This window comes from Schistocerca serialis, chromosome 9, assembly GCF_023864345.2.
Source record: "Schistocerca serialis cubense isolate TAMUIC-IGC-003099 chromosome 9, iqSchSeri2.2, whole genome shotgun sequence".
NCBI classification, from domain to species: domain Eukaryota; kingdom Metazoa; phylum Arthropoda; class Insecta; order Orthoptera; family Acrididae; genus Schistocerca; species Schistocerca serialis.
Window position 1 is genome coordinate 363,455,800 of NC_064646.1, and position 15,477 is coordinate 363,471,276.

The 15,477-nt window shown below is 44.7% G+C and overlaps 1 protein-coding gene across 1 annotated transcript in view; it reads left to right on the forward strand.

The window, feature by feature from the left end:
* LOC126418644 (extracellular serine/threonine protein kinase four-jointed) overlaps nt 1-15,477 on the forward strand; it is a 1,345,623-nt gene that overhangs the window by 837,587 nt on the left and 492,559 nt on the right. The gene's annotated exons all lie outside the window — the stretch shown is intronic.

The window sequence follows — 15,477 nt, forward strand, 5'->3', positions numbered from 1 at the left end:
TCCTGTCTGCTGGAATCGTTGCCATAATCTTTAGATCACGCTTTGTGTCACACGGAGGGCCAATGCTGTGACCTGCTGTGTTTCAGCAGCCTCCAGTCGCCCTAGTATTCTACCCCTCATAACGTCATCAATATGCGTCTGCACACTTATTCGCTGCACCTCTGCGTATGTGGACTGCTGCCAGCGCCACCGTGTGACGACCGCAGGTCAAATGTACCGCATGGTCATGCCCCGAGGTGATGTAAACCCTCAAATCGCCCACCAGAACGTTGTTTCACCATGTATCAGCATTATCCTTAATTTATGAGCATGAGTGTAGATGTGACAAAAAAACATAAATAAACAAACAAAATGGTGTACCAGTGAGATTTCAGCTTTGATAGATGTCGTTAAGCAAAAGGTAACTGCGCGCTTTTATATCCAAGCATGATTTAGTGTGTCTCAACGCCGCGCTGCTGCAATCGTTGCACGAGTAAAGACTCAAGTAGGAGCAGAGATTCTTAACAGCAGCATTTGTCACGGCAAGACAGTTTCTTGCCACAGACACTGACAATGAAAGTCTCTCCAATCTCACTACACATCAAATTTATATATAATCCCAAACATCCGACAATTTTTCCCGTCGTTTCCGCCGGAAAGCAGGTGTTTTCGTCTTTGTCTCATCGTCCTCGGCTAGAAGTAGCTGGAGGTTTTCTAGCAGCCGGTACAAGACATTCTTCAAATGATTTTACTGGGCAGAAAAAAAATAATTCGGCTGATAAATGCTCGAAAAATATGTACAAAACGTGTAAAGCTTGCTGGGGATAAAAATCTTGTTTGACTGAATGTTAATGTAAGGATTTTACTCGTAGAAAAAGTTATTATGTAATTATTTAATAAGTGTACTGTAGTCGACCTAAAAAAAATGGCTCTGAGCACTATGGGAATTAACATCTGAGTTCATCAGTCCCCTAGACTTAGAACTGCTTAAACCTAACTAACCTAAGGACATCTCACACATCCATGCCCGAGGCAGGATTCGAACCTGCGACCGGAGCAGCAGCGCGGTTCCGGACTGAAGCGCCTAGAACCGCTCGACCACAATGGCCGGCAGTCGACCTAAGAAAATACACATTTCGAAATAAAGCATTGATGGAAGGCGTTCGGAAAATAGGGTATGCAACAGTGGTGGGATGGGTCCTCCTGTTTTTGAATTTACAAAGTCCATATACGATTCAGGAGCGGGAAGTATGTTACGGTAGTACAATTGGTAACTAATGGGTCCCCCGTCAATGCCATTGACGTAGACAGGATTGAAGAGTGCTCAAATTTGACGAGTGAAGTGAACGCCCAGTTATGGTCTACATGTTATATTACACGTACAGCACAGCTTGTAGGGCGGACTGAGATAAGTATTACATGAGAACCTTCAGGGTAATTCTATGATGATTATCCAAACTTTCAGGTATGACTAGGAAACACTGGTCGGAAATCAGTGCGTCGCAAATTATTTGCAAATGGCATTTCAGATCTGTTGTCTGTGTAGTGACGATGATAAAAATTCAGGTAGACACACTTCTGAAAAATGTTTAGTTACCTGCACAATTGCCACAGGGTGCTACGATCACTATAGTCGTTCAAAGTGGCATTCCCAACCTAAGGCACCTCGTCACACAAATCGTAGCGCTGTTGTAACAATGTTGCAGGTAACGAGCATTCTTGGTCACAGATCCAGTTCAGGCGTGCCTCAGCTGTCATGTACAGGAGACTTTCCCGGGAATCCACGAGAAGAAGTGGAAAAGCGTCAGATCGCGGTGAGACAGCTGCCAAGAAACAGAACCTCGTCTTTCTACCCACCTTTTAGGGAACGTCACGGTCAAGGCGTGCGTAGTGGACTGGCGCTCCAGAACGTTGGAGTCACATGCGCCCAAAGAGATCAAGTGGATATTTTTGCAACGACTTTGAGGGAAGGGGTGTTATTTGTCTCGGAAACAAAGTGTACTCTAGTGGGCTTAAGCCTGGAGTAGATATGGACCTAACGCATAATGACTGAATACGCCATGTCAAAAGTTTACTACAGATCCGTGTTGAATGATCTTCGCAAGTTCAGTCCGTAGGTTCTCAACGATCGATAGCTCACTATTGTGACTGTTGAGCATTCCGTCTTTGGTGAAAACTACATACGGCAGGAAGTGAGGAAACACCATACAGCACTGCAACATCGAGGTCAGAGTCATCATGTAAGAGTACCACTGTCGGCACCCTTACTAGGTAATCGATTACTGAACACCTATTTCCAATGGATATAATATAGCTAGCCTGCTCGAAGTTTCCAGTACGTGGCCCCATTAGATCGCGCACTCCGGCAGCAGAGGGAGAGGCAGTTGAATAAGGAACGAACGTCCAATTCTGACAGTCAGCGTGCCTCGAAGTGTCGGAAACGTTATGCTGATTTCCAGAAATATCCGAGTGATTAAGATTTTGAGGAATTCAGTGAGGAGAGGAAGTAAATCTGTCATTGTGGATGACGTTTTGTCAGTGTAAAAGGGACAGTCAAGTGAGAACAAGACAGGTGGAAAAAAGTAAGTAAAGCGCTTATTATTTCAAAAGTAATCGCCATACCTGTTAATACATTTATCCCACAGTGAGACAACCTTCATGAAAAAATATTTGCAGTTGCCTATGGAACCATGATTGTACGCAAGCGTGCACTTCTTCGTCCTAAGCAGAAGGACAACTACGAATGTCTTTCTTCGGGATCGAAAAATATAGAAATCACATAGAGATCGGCGCTGTACGGGTGATGTGTGAGGGATTTCTAGTGAAACTTCTGCAGCGTAGTCGAAACAACATGGTAACAAAATGTCCACCCACGTGTTGCCAAGGTTGTTCGAGTACACAGCAGAAGTTTCGCTGGGAAGTCTTTACAAATACACCCTACAGTGCGGATCCCTCCGCGTGCGATGTCTAAAGTTTTTGAGCCCCGAAGAACGACATTCGTTGCTGACTATTTACTGCGGAATAAGAGGAGCACGCCTGGGTACAGTCATGGTTTCATAGGTACCCGGAAACATTTTCCCATGAAAGTAATAATGGGATGCCCGTATTACCAGTTGTCACGATTACTTCTGAAATAATAAACAGTTTACATACTTTTTTTTCATCTGTCTCGTTTTCATTTGACTGCCACTTGCATTTGCAAGGAATCTGGGTTATAAACAGAAGTGTGAGATCCCCCAATATTACGTGTGTTGCCGCAATTAAGCCACATGGCTGTTTCAACATTAGCAAAGTGACCGTTGGTATTATTGGATCTTGAAAGAAGTTATGTAGTGTGTCATTAAGTCAGTTTAACCCTTCAGAACGTACTTTTCAATTTAAATGTTACGTTGCGCCTAGATCCAGTCCTTGCGTATGATACAGATTAGGGACCATCTACTTGTCCCATGAATTAATAAACTGTGTTTGCGTAGACTGGTTTTTATCGTTTCTAAAATATCGTTAAATATAGATCGCTATGAGTATAGAAAGCAGTGCATAGATCAGTTTGAAGCACATGATAGAGTTCAATAATTGCCTGCCTATCTGGGTGTAATCGCCAACCCCCCTCTCACATTTGTCCTATAACCAAGAGAATTATTACGGAAAAAAGGGGTCGATAGTCAGGAACTAAATAACGCACTTTTGTAAAAGGTAGGCTTGTAGCTCGTGCACCCTTATTACAATGAGCGGCCATTTGAAGATGTGCCGTCTGTGACTCCCGTATGTTGTGGCTATATGATACGTATGGAGCTAGTGTGGACACTATATATCAGCGGGTATTTTCTGAACATAGCAGCACATCTTCGAACACAGGATGATAACTGCTACTAGAAGCATAGGTCATTGCATGTCAGAGGTTTCACAAGAATTAAGGTTTCTGAAGCTAACAGTCTCTAGGACGGATCTCCAGAACCTTAGATATAGTATTAACATGCACGTAAACAACAACGCAGGAAAACCACGAGTGTTTGGTGAACGGACATTACGTCACCCCGCTGAGCCACAGCCTAAGGGACGATCGCCGCAGTTTGTTTTCGAGTAGTCAGGCTCCCATTTCTACTGGGGCTGTACACACACAAACACACTGCATATGCTTCAGCAGCCGACGGACATCAAAACCCCGGTCGTATCTCCGAATAGTTTTCCTGCATCTTACTTTGTGCGGTTCTCGGTTGATGTGTAACAGCTAGAGGGCTTACTGGAGGTTCTGCAGCCATGCTAGCAAGCAACATTTGTTCAAAGTCGAGGGTGCACACAGTTCGTTGTCATTTTTTGCCCTTATTATGCGGCACCACTTTCGCTGTTTTCCTTGACCATTGGACCACTGTAGGAAACATGATGTGCGTCGGAATATCACCTGCGTACACTCTTCGCGACCACGGCAACGCTTCGCAATTGCTAAACATACATGGGAATTGTTTGTACGCCCTAATGTGTTTCTCCCGCTTCTCTCTGACCATCTTGTCGTCCCCTCTTTGTCCATATCCTCCTCTTTCGCCTTGTACATCTCCTCCTCCTCCCCCTCTCACTGCCCATCTCCTCCTCACCTGAAACTGTCTCTCCATCTCCTCCGCACCCCTCTCCCTTTCCATCCCCTTCTTCCCCCTCTCTCTGTCCACTCCTGCCCCTCTTTGTTCATCTCCTCGCCCTCTCTATTTTGACCTTGAATGTTGTTTATTGTTACTACGAACGAAACCTCGGTTGGGAAATGCAGTCACTTAAAATGAAAGGGGAAATCAGTTGGCATCATTAATATAAGAGCCACATGAGACACTTCTCCAATTGCAGTATCGGTGTTACACAGAGTTTTAATCTGTGAACGGCTAGGATTGTGAAGTTTCCAATGATTCAGATTCCACAGTAGTGTTCTAACCGTAAGTTGATAAACCACAAATACAATATTTCTCTTTCCTCTTAAAACTGACTGCGACGAAGAAAAGGAAACAACACATATTTTCTATACAATTTTTGTTACAAATTATGTATATGGAGAAATAATATACGGTGCAGAAACAATTTGTGTATTGATTTAAATGGTCTGGTATAGCGATAAAAGTGACTGCGAGAAAGCAAACGAAACAACACATTTTGATAGCACAGCATTTCTGCACATTTTTGTTTAAGAAATCTGTAACTTAGGACCGTCTGAATGTTAGTACAGTATCGTGCAAAAATCTGAATTGAAACGGTCGTGAACTTTTCGAGATTTTGGCTAAAAACGTTTCCTTTTAAAGATATTAAACATTTATTTATATATTACACACATTTAAAAAATATACAGCCAATGTCTGTCCGAATGTTTGTTAGAAGTTTAAAACAAATTGATCAAGAGCCTTTCCAAATTGTGATAACAGTATTTCCCCTTTCAGTGTTACGTATATATTCGTTTATTATATATGGTTAAAATATTTTAACTGAATTGGTCAAGAACATTTTGAGATTTTTGCTAACAGCCTTTAGCCTTTGTATGTGTCATATATATTTATATATCAGATACATTTAAAAACGTATGTAGCCTACGTCCGTCTGAAAGTTTATTGGCGTATAGTGCCAAAATAGGAAAAAAATCGGTCCAGAACTTGACGAGATATTTACTATCAACGTTTGCTCCTTTACTTGTTATGTATATACTTATGTACCATGCATATTAAAAATATATGCCTGTGTTCGTGCAATCGTTTATCACACTATAGTGTCAAAATTTGGAGTAAATCGGCAAAGAACGTTTAGAGCTTTTTGCTAACGTTTCCCCTTTATGTATGATGCATATACACTTACGTACCACATATATTAAAGAAAAATGTAGCTTACGTGTATCCGAAGGTATATTAGAGTATTGCGAAAAAAGTGAAGTCAATCGGTGGCGAACTTCTGGACATTTTTAGTAACGACGTTAACCTACGAATATAGTGACCTCTTCGTCTGATTTCAAGCGATTTTTTACTACCGTCCGCAATGTTCGACGCTCCCCGTCCGTCATACGTTGGGTCTGCCTGGTCTTGAGTTTAGCTTAAGTTATTCCTTTGTATTTCAACTTCACAGTCATGTCACCAACTATCGACTTGAGCAGTTTTAAAAGGTTTAAATTGTCCCAGATGGATATGTTACTCAGGTGACATCCAATGACTACCCCACATTCGAGGCCCCATAAATTATCCTGACCGACCCATACTGCTGTTGGAGCTCTGATGATCTCGCCGTTTCGCTCCATAAACCGCTAATCATCTTCTTCTCTGCCGGCTGACAACATAATACTCCTACTCCCAGCCTTGTTTTACCATTGTAATATGTAACAAATCCTTTGATAACTGGTGTAATGTATCAAATTTGTGGAATTCACAGTACAAAGGTTAGTCTCAAAAAAATCAAGATACATTTGTTAGTTGCAGCGCGCATACAGAGTGCGCTGTTCGACACCAAACAGAATGCATTTTTAACGCCGTACCTGTGTATTGCAAAGTTCAAAAATTTGGTAGAAGATGGCAATTAGTACCGTAAATGGTTAATGACACGTGATGATGTTAATGCTTTCGAATCTAGCTTTTGGGAGAAGTAAAGCCTTATTGCAGTAGCTCGGCAACAATGTCATCCTTCCTCTAACACTTATTTTCTCTTCACAGTAGTCTGAGGACGCCACGCAGTGTATTATTACTCGATTGTGGCGGTGTACTAGCATCAAAGAAAGTAGTTTATAACGCGCGTAAAATTTGTGCCATACATTGTTTCTGGGGCGTCTGAGAGACGAGCGAGGGAGACGCAAACTATGGTTTCTCTTTGTTTTGCCGCTCGACAGTCGTGACGGGCTCGGAAGATTTTCTTAAGAGCTCGCGTCAAGGCCTGAGTCTCTGGGAGAAGGGTTTTCTCTTCTCCTGACGGGACAATTAATCCTCTTAAAGGCCGAGATAGTAAGCCAAGTTCACTGACGCACTTTGCTTCGGTTCTAAAAGCATTATACGGCCGTCGTAAAACGCTCTCCCCCTGCGGACGGTGTTCCCTGACAGGATTATGTCCCCGGCTACGTCTGCTGCCGCCGCTGCTATCAGGGGAGGCGAAACACCACCTGCTCCTCCTCGCCACAGTACAGCTCCCGTGCTCGCGTCGGTGGTTAACGGACTTGTTTCCCGGTACATGGCCCTTCTCAGTACCAAGGGTCAGTTGGTCAGGATGTACGAGTGACCGCGGCGTCCTAGTGCACCTGCGTAGTGGCGTGGATAAGTCCTGGGTGCGTTAGCGGGCCAGGTTCGTCATATTCAGGCTCGCATCTAGCGTGTTCGATTCTGGAGAGGGTGGGGGAGGGGGGTGGTACTCACACTGCTGATACCGTCTCCCTTGTTCCACGAGCACTTCCGCCCCCTCCCTCCCACACACACACACAATACCACTTGCTGACACGTAAACTATTAACGCACCACAGGCGCAGGGAAAACACACTAAAATGACAAAAGTCATGGGATATCTCTTCACATTGTGTCGGCTATCCTTGCATCCGGTGCAGCGCAGCAGCTCCCACGTTGGCATGGACTCAACAAGTTGGTGGAAATCCTCTGCAGAAATATTGAGCCATGGTGCCTCTGTAGCCGTCCATGATTGAGAAAGTGTTGTCGGTACAAATTTTGTCCACAAACTGATCTCTTGACTATGTTCTATAAGTCAATAAATGTTAGAGCTCCATGGGATTCATGTCGGTCGATCTGTATGGCCATATCATTTGCTAGAATTCTCCAGAATCTCATTCAGACCAACCGCGAGCACCTGCGGCCTAGTGACATGGCGAATTGCCATCAATAAAAACTACGTCGTTGTTTGGGAGCATGAGGTCCATGAGTGGCTGCAAATGGTCTCCAAGTAGCCGAACATAAACATTTTCTATTTATTTAGGTAAATAGCGCCGTTACCGGTTTCGAACTGGAAAGTTCATCATCAGACGGCTGTTCACATGATTTTCAAGATACACTTTACATTATCGTCCGTTTTCGATTTTTATTATTCCACTGTGGCGAAGTATTTTTGGTGTGGTGTTGCCCTACGGTACAAAAACAGTGTTAGAAGCGCCCTATGTGAAAATAAGTGACCTCCAGACGATGAAATACAGCGTAAATAAATATGTAAGGTTAAGTGGTTATGGTACTTACGTCGAAAATTCCGCGCGATTTTATTGCGAAGTTGAAGGATTGTATTTTTCGTATATTCCTAAATATATCCAGCACTTACGTAACTTGTACAGCACCATATTGTGCAAAGCACCACACACACACACACACACACACACACACACACACACCAAAAAGAATTTGCCACATGTGAAGTTATCACAGAGATTACAGATTTACAAACTCAACAGTGTCAGAGACATTCTCTCTCAGAGACATCACAATATACAGGTTGCTTTCATTTCACAGAATGACTGTTTTTAAAGAATGACATAACTTAATGAAAATTAAAACACAAAGATAAACCTTACTTATGAGCGTATAATGTTACAAATGAAGTTGACAGATGTAGTAACCAGCTTGTGTGAATGCTGCTTATATGGTATTATGTATATAATACAGCTCGCATCCGAACACAGCAGTCGGAGTCCCTATCCATACTACAGATGGAGGAACTCTATACTACACAGTTCCACGATCCAGTCACATTAGTGACGACTCAACGTTCGACGTCAACGTGCGATGAGCACTCACAGGCAGCAGGTGCTACCACCAGGATCAGGAGGCTATATAAAGCGTGCCTGGAGGAAACAGAAAAGAGGGCACCTGTCGTAATGCGGAAACTTATAATCATTGGTTAACAGGCCAAGGGTGGAAGCTTATCAGAAAAGGCGAAGTTTGTGAAACTGCTGGCGTGCTGCCGTGGTTAAAGTATGCCGGGTGGTCCGTTGATCGTGACCGGGCCAAATATCTCACGAAATAAGCGTCAAACGAAAAAACTACAAAGAACGAAACTTGTCTTGCTTGAAGGGGGAAACCACATGGCGCTATGGTTGGCCCGCTAGATGGCGCTGCCATAGGTCAAGCGGATATCAACTGCGTTTTTTAAATAGGAACCCCCATATTTATTACATTTTCGTCTAGTACGTAAAGAAATATGAATGTTTTAGTTGGACCACTGTTTTCGCTTTGTGATAGAATGCGCTGTAATAGTCACTAACATACGGCTCACAATTTTAGACGAACAGTTGGTAACAGTTAGGTTTTTTAAATTAAAATACAGAACGGAGGTACATTTGAACATTTTATTTCGGTTGTTCCAATGTGATACATGTACCTTTGTGAGATTATCATTTCTGAGAACACGTGCTGTTACAGCGTGATTACCTGTAAATACCACATTAATGCAATAAATGCTCAATATGATGTCCGTCAACCTCAAAGCATTTAGCAATACGTGTAACGTCATGCCTCTCAACAGCGAGTAGTTCGCCCTCCGTAATGTTTGCACATGCATTGACAATGCGCTGACGCATGTTGTCAGGCGTTGTCGGTGGATCACGGTAGCAAATATCCTTCAACTTTCCCACAGAAAGAAATCCGGGGACGTCAGATCCGCTGAACGTGCGGGCCATGATATGGTGCTTCGACGACCAATCCACCTGTCATGAAATATGCTATTCAGTACCGCTTCAACCGCACGCGAGCCATTCTGTCATGCAGTGAAACATCTTGTAGTAACATCGGTAGAACATTACGTAGGAAATCAGCATACATTGCACCATTTAGATTGCCATCAATAAAATGGGGGCCAATTATCCTTCCTCCCATAATGCCACACCGTACATTAACCCGCCAAGGTCGCTGATGTTCCACTTGTCGCAGCCATCGTGGATTTTCCGTTGCCCAATAGTGCATGTTATGCCGGTTTACGTTACCGCTGTTGGTGAATGACGCTTCGTCGCTAAACAGTACGAGTGCAAAAAATCTGTCATCGTCCCGTAATTTCTCTTGTGCCCAGTGGCAGAACCGTACACGACGTTCAAAATCGTGGCCATGCGATTCCTGGTGCATAGAAATATGGTGCGGGTGCAATCGATGTTGATATAGCATTCTCAACACTGACGTTTTTGAGAGTCCCGATTCTGGCGCAATTTTTCTGCTGCTGATGTGCTGATTAGCCGCGACAGCAGCTAAAATACCTACTTGGGCATTATCATTTGTTGCAGGTCGTGGTTGACGTTTCACATGTGGCTGAATACTACCTGTTTCCCTAAATAACGTAACTATTCGGCGAACGGTCCGGACACTTGGATGATATCGTCCAGGCTACCGAGCAGCATACATAGCACACGCCCGTTGGGCATTTTGATCACAATAGGCATACATCAACACGATATCGACCTTTTCCGCAATTGGTAAACGGTCCATTTTAACACGGGTAATGTATCACGAAGCTAATACCGTCCGCACTAGCGGAATGTTACGTGATACCACGTACTTATACGTTTGTGACTATTACAGCGCCATCTATCACAAAGCGAAAAAAGTGGTCCAACTAAAAAACATTTATATTTCTTTACGTACTAAACGAATATGTAATAAAAAATGGGGGTTCCTATTTAAAAAACGCAGTTGATATCCGTTTGACCTATGGCATCGCCATCTAGCGAGCCAACCATAGCGCCATCTGGTTTCCCCCTTCAAGCTAGACGAGTTTCGTTCTTTGTAGTTCTTTCGTTTAATGCTTATTTCGTGAGATATTTGGCCGGGTCACTATCAATGGACCACCCTGTAGTTGACGGGGATGAACGACAGCTATAGAGGTATGTACGGGAGAATCGACATGCGACTATAACAGGCTGGTCAGACACAAGAAATTCAAAAGTTTAAATTTAAAAGCTGCAGGGGAGTCAGGTAAGTCACTGGTGTTTACAAGCTCGAATAACTAAAAAGAAAAGAAAAAAAGGCTCTGAGCCCTATGGGACTTACCTTCTGAGGTCATCAGTCCCCTAGAAATTTACTTAAACCTAACTAACCTAAGGAGATCACAGACATCCATGTCCGAGGCAGGATTCGAACGTGCGACCGTAGAGGTCGCGCGGTCCAGACTGTAGCGTCTAGAACCGCGCGTCCACCGAAAAACTCAGAAACTAAACGTTGTGCCTGTTGGGGTGCTGCAGGGACGGATGATGCCGTCTAACATTATATACTTCTTTTTAAACCTATATGCACAGTCATTGTGCTAGCTAGACTGTTAACAGCACTCTGGAACTCGAGAGTGATTACTTCAGACGATCTGCGTCATTTTTAAACATCCAACCTCCTCACTGCTCGAAGGCCCCCGTCTCCCAGTACATGAGGTCTGCCTGGTCTTTTTTTATCTGTGGTTGTTTTCTTCTTTGCACTTTAGTGGCACATCACCAACAGTCGACTTGGGCTGCTTGAAAAGGATGGATTTATTACTCAGGTGACATTGACTAGTCCACGCCTGACGTCACGGAGCTTTTACGACCGACGCATTCTGCTGTTACCAGTTGTTTTCTGAGAACACAATGTTCCTCTTATGCTTTGATACCGCCGTTTCTTGTGACATCTGTTGGTGAATTCTGCTGTACATTGGGGTGCTTGGATACTTTTGATAAGCTAGTGTATATTTGGATGTAGATAGATAAGGTTCCGGGTTCAAACTGTAGCCCGACACAGTTGTAATCATTCACGAAGTTCGAAAAACAGCGCACTCTCCGCTGCAGAGTGAAAGTTAGCTTTGGAGAAATGTGAAATATTCCGACTACATCTACGCTACAACCTTAGGAGATTCCTCGATCGGGAATCGAACAGCGAAGCGCGAGCGCTACTCTGAGGTAGCCAGCGACACGCGAAGGAGGTGAGAAGCGCGAGAGTGGAGGCAGCCGGCGCGGTGCAGCCCTCGCCCTGCACATCTCCGGCCTCCGCGGCCGTTAACGAGGGCGCGTGAACATGCCGCAGTCCGGCTGACTGAAACGTAAATCTGCCGACGGGAGGAGTTGCGCGGCAGATACAAAGACGAGATGCGGCCGCGAGGAACGCAGCCGCGGCCGCCTGCCCCTGCCCCGAGGCTATTGCCCCGGAACGCAGTGCTAAGGATCTCCGTGTCACAGGCTAGATCCCCGCGCCGCCAGGCCGAGCTGCCGGAGATTTAGAACTGATGCTACCTCCGCAGCCCCGCCGGCAGCGGGTGCCGCCCCTCTCCCTGCGAGTGTCACCCCGCCCCTCCTACGTACCCCCCCTCCCCTCCTCCACTGGTCACAAGCGAAGTTCCTGTCCAGACACCTCACGTCAGTCTCCGAGAAAGGTGTTCGCTTTACAGCGTCCTCGTTACCATCTCTCAGTGATTAGTCAAATTTGTGTTGGTTCGCTTACTATAGAGTCCTGGCAGATTACTGCCAGTCGGATTGTAATCTTCCCTGATATCTCACACACCCGGGGTGAGGACTAAGAGGTCGTTTCCTCCAGCCCCTACAAAGAAAGAGTACCGAATAAGTCAGTTATGATAAAATCAGATCACAGATTCATACATGAGAGGAAATTACAAGTTCGATGAATGCAACGATGAGTGTGGTCTACGTGCATACACAGGGTGTTACAAAAAGGTACGGCCAAACATTCAGGAAACATTCCTCACACACAAATAAAGAAAAGATGTTATGTGGACATGTGTCCAGAAACGCTTAATTTCCGTGTTAGAGCTCATTTTAGTTTCGTCCACCTACGCTCAATGGAGCAAGTTATCATGATTTCATACGGGATACTCTACCTGTGCTGCTAGAACATGTGCCTTTACAAGTACGACACAACATGTGGTTCATGCAAGATGGAGCTCCTGCACATTTCAGTCGAAGTGTTCGTACGCTTCTCAACAACAGATTTGGTGACCGATGGATTGGTAGACTCCACGCTCTCCTGACTTTCATTTATGGGGGCATTGGAAAGCTCTTGTCTACGCAACCCCGGTACCAAATGTAGAGACTCTTCGTGCTCGTATTGTGGACGGCTGTGATACAATACGCTGTTCTCCAGGGCTGCATCAGCGCATCAGGGATTCCATGCGGCCGGCCGAAGTGGCCGTGCGGTTAAAGGCGCTGCAGTCTGGAACCGCAAGACTGCTACGGTCACAGGTTCGAATCCTGCCTCGGGCATGGATGTTTGTGATGTCCTTAGGTTAGTTAGATTTAACTAGTTCTAAGTTCTAGGGGACTAATGACCTCAGCAGTTGAGTCCCATAGTGCTCAGAGCCATTTGATTCCATGCGACGGAGGCCGGATGCATGTATCCTCGCTAACGGAGGACATTTTGAACATTTCCTGTAACAAAGTGTTTGAAGCCACGCTGGTACGTTCTGTTGCTGTGTGCTTCCATTCCATGATAAATGTGATTTGAAGAGAAGTAATAAAATGGGCTCTAACATGGAAAGTAAGCGTTTCTGGACACATGTCCACATAACACATTTTCTTTCTTTGTGTGTGACGAATGTTTCCTGAAAGTCTGGCCGTACCTTTTTGTAACACTCTGTATACGAGGGTCACTCCAAAAGAAATGCACACTATTTTTGTAAAATTGCAGTATGGAAACTGTATGTGTGAAAGTTTTACAGCGTGTAGAAACATCCTTCCCGCTTGTTTTCAAACTTAGTTCAACCTGTTCCCGTGAGTGGCGCCCTCACAGCACGTCTTCAAGATGGCTGCTACACTTGTCGTTCGTCAGAAGCAACGTGCTGTCATAGAATTCCTGTGCTGTGAAAACGAGACAGTGGGAAGCATCCACAAGAGGTTGAAAAAGTTTTATGGAGATGTTGCTGTCGATCGCAGTACAATTAGTTGGTGGGCAAGCAGGTTACGTGATGAAAGCGGGCACAGCAATATTGAGGATTGTCCTCGCAGCGGCAGGCCTCGCACTGCACGCACTCCAGACAATGTGCAGAGAGTTAACGAATTGATGACTGCTGACAGACGCATCACAGTGAACGAATTGTAACGCTACGTTGGGATAGGGGAAGGAAGCGTTTGCAGAATACTGAAAGTGTTGGCGTCAATAAAGGTTTGTGCCAGGGGGGATCCAAGGATGTTGACAGTGGCTCACAAAGAAACAAGAAGAACGATATGCAGCGAACTTTTGGAACAGTACGAGAATGGTGGAGATGAAACTCTTGGAAGAACTGTGACAGGTGATGAAACATGGCTACATCATTTTTCACCAGAGACGAAGAGGCAATCAATGGAGTGCCATCATGCAAATTCACCCAAAAAAAAAAAAAAAATTCAAAATCACACCTACTGCTGGAAGAGTTATGTCCACGGTGTTTTTCGATTCCGAAGGACTCTTGCTTGTGGATATCATGCCAAGTGGAACCACCACAAATTCTGATGCATATGTGACGACACTGAAGAAACTTCAAGCTCTACTGAGTCGCGGTCGACCACGTCGGCAAAAGCAGGATCTTTTGCTGTTGCACGACAATGCATGGCAACATGTCAGTCAAAAAACCATGGAAGCGATCACAAAACTCGGACGGACAACACTGAAATACCCGCCTTACAGTCTGACCTGGCTCTATGTGACTATCATCTCTTTGGGAAACTGAAAGTCTCTCGTCGTGGAACAAGGTTTGAAGGTGATGACTCACTTGTGCACGCTGCCAAACAGTGGCCAGAATTTTACCTTGCGGGTATACAGGTGCTGGTTCCAAGATGGCTTAAGGCAGTTGAGAGGGACGGAAATTATGTGGAGAAATGAAAATATTGTTCCTAAGGGATGTATCTACACACTGTAAAACTTTCAAACATATAGAATAAAAGATGGATTTAAAAAAAATAGAGTGCATTTCTTTTGGAGTGACCCTCGTAATTAGTCCGAAACTTGGTACGCAAACTTCTTCTATAACATCAAATCTTCTCGAAATTCTAGGCTCGCTGATGTGTTGCTGAGGTACAGCATCATTGGATGGTGAGATCAAAATAGTTATAATTCCCTCCAAGCCAGTAGTTGTCGAACTGTTTGATGAAGAGCCGATACTGACAATGTGGGGCGGCGCCTCTGGGCCCATGATGTACCGGTCCAATTAGTAATTGGTAATCTACATAAATTAGTACGTTATGAGCCCCAAACAGACTTGCTGTAGTAAAAGCGCGGTAGGCTGGCATCCGGCCCTTGAAGTTCTCATCATTAAAATTTGCTACCATCCGGAACACCTTGTGTCGAGCGTTCTCGAAAGTCACTGGCGGTGTCGGCGCAGCCTCTCCAGTTAAATTGGCTACGGGAAGTACTTTGTTACCGATTGAGACACTCCACCGAGGTAATAATGCGGACCGTCAGATCCTCTCCAAACCCCTCTGAAGTAAGTTCTAGTTGCTGCTGTTTGGATTTTAGAGCACTCGTAAAATTTAGCAGCTTCTGAAAATGCCCTCCTCTTGATTCGAATCTCGTTCCTCTCACGGCCAAGTATTTCTCCTATCTTCCTCTCAAGGCCTTTCCCCACGTTTCGGTAATT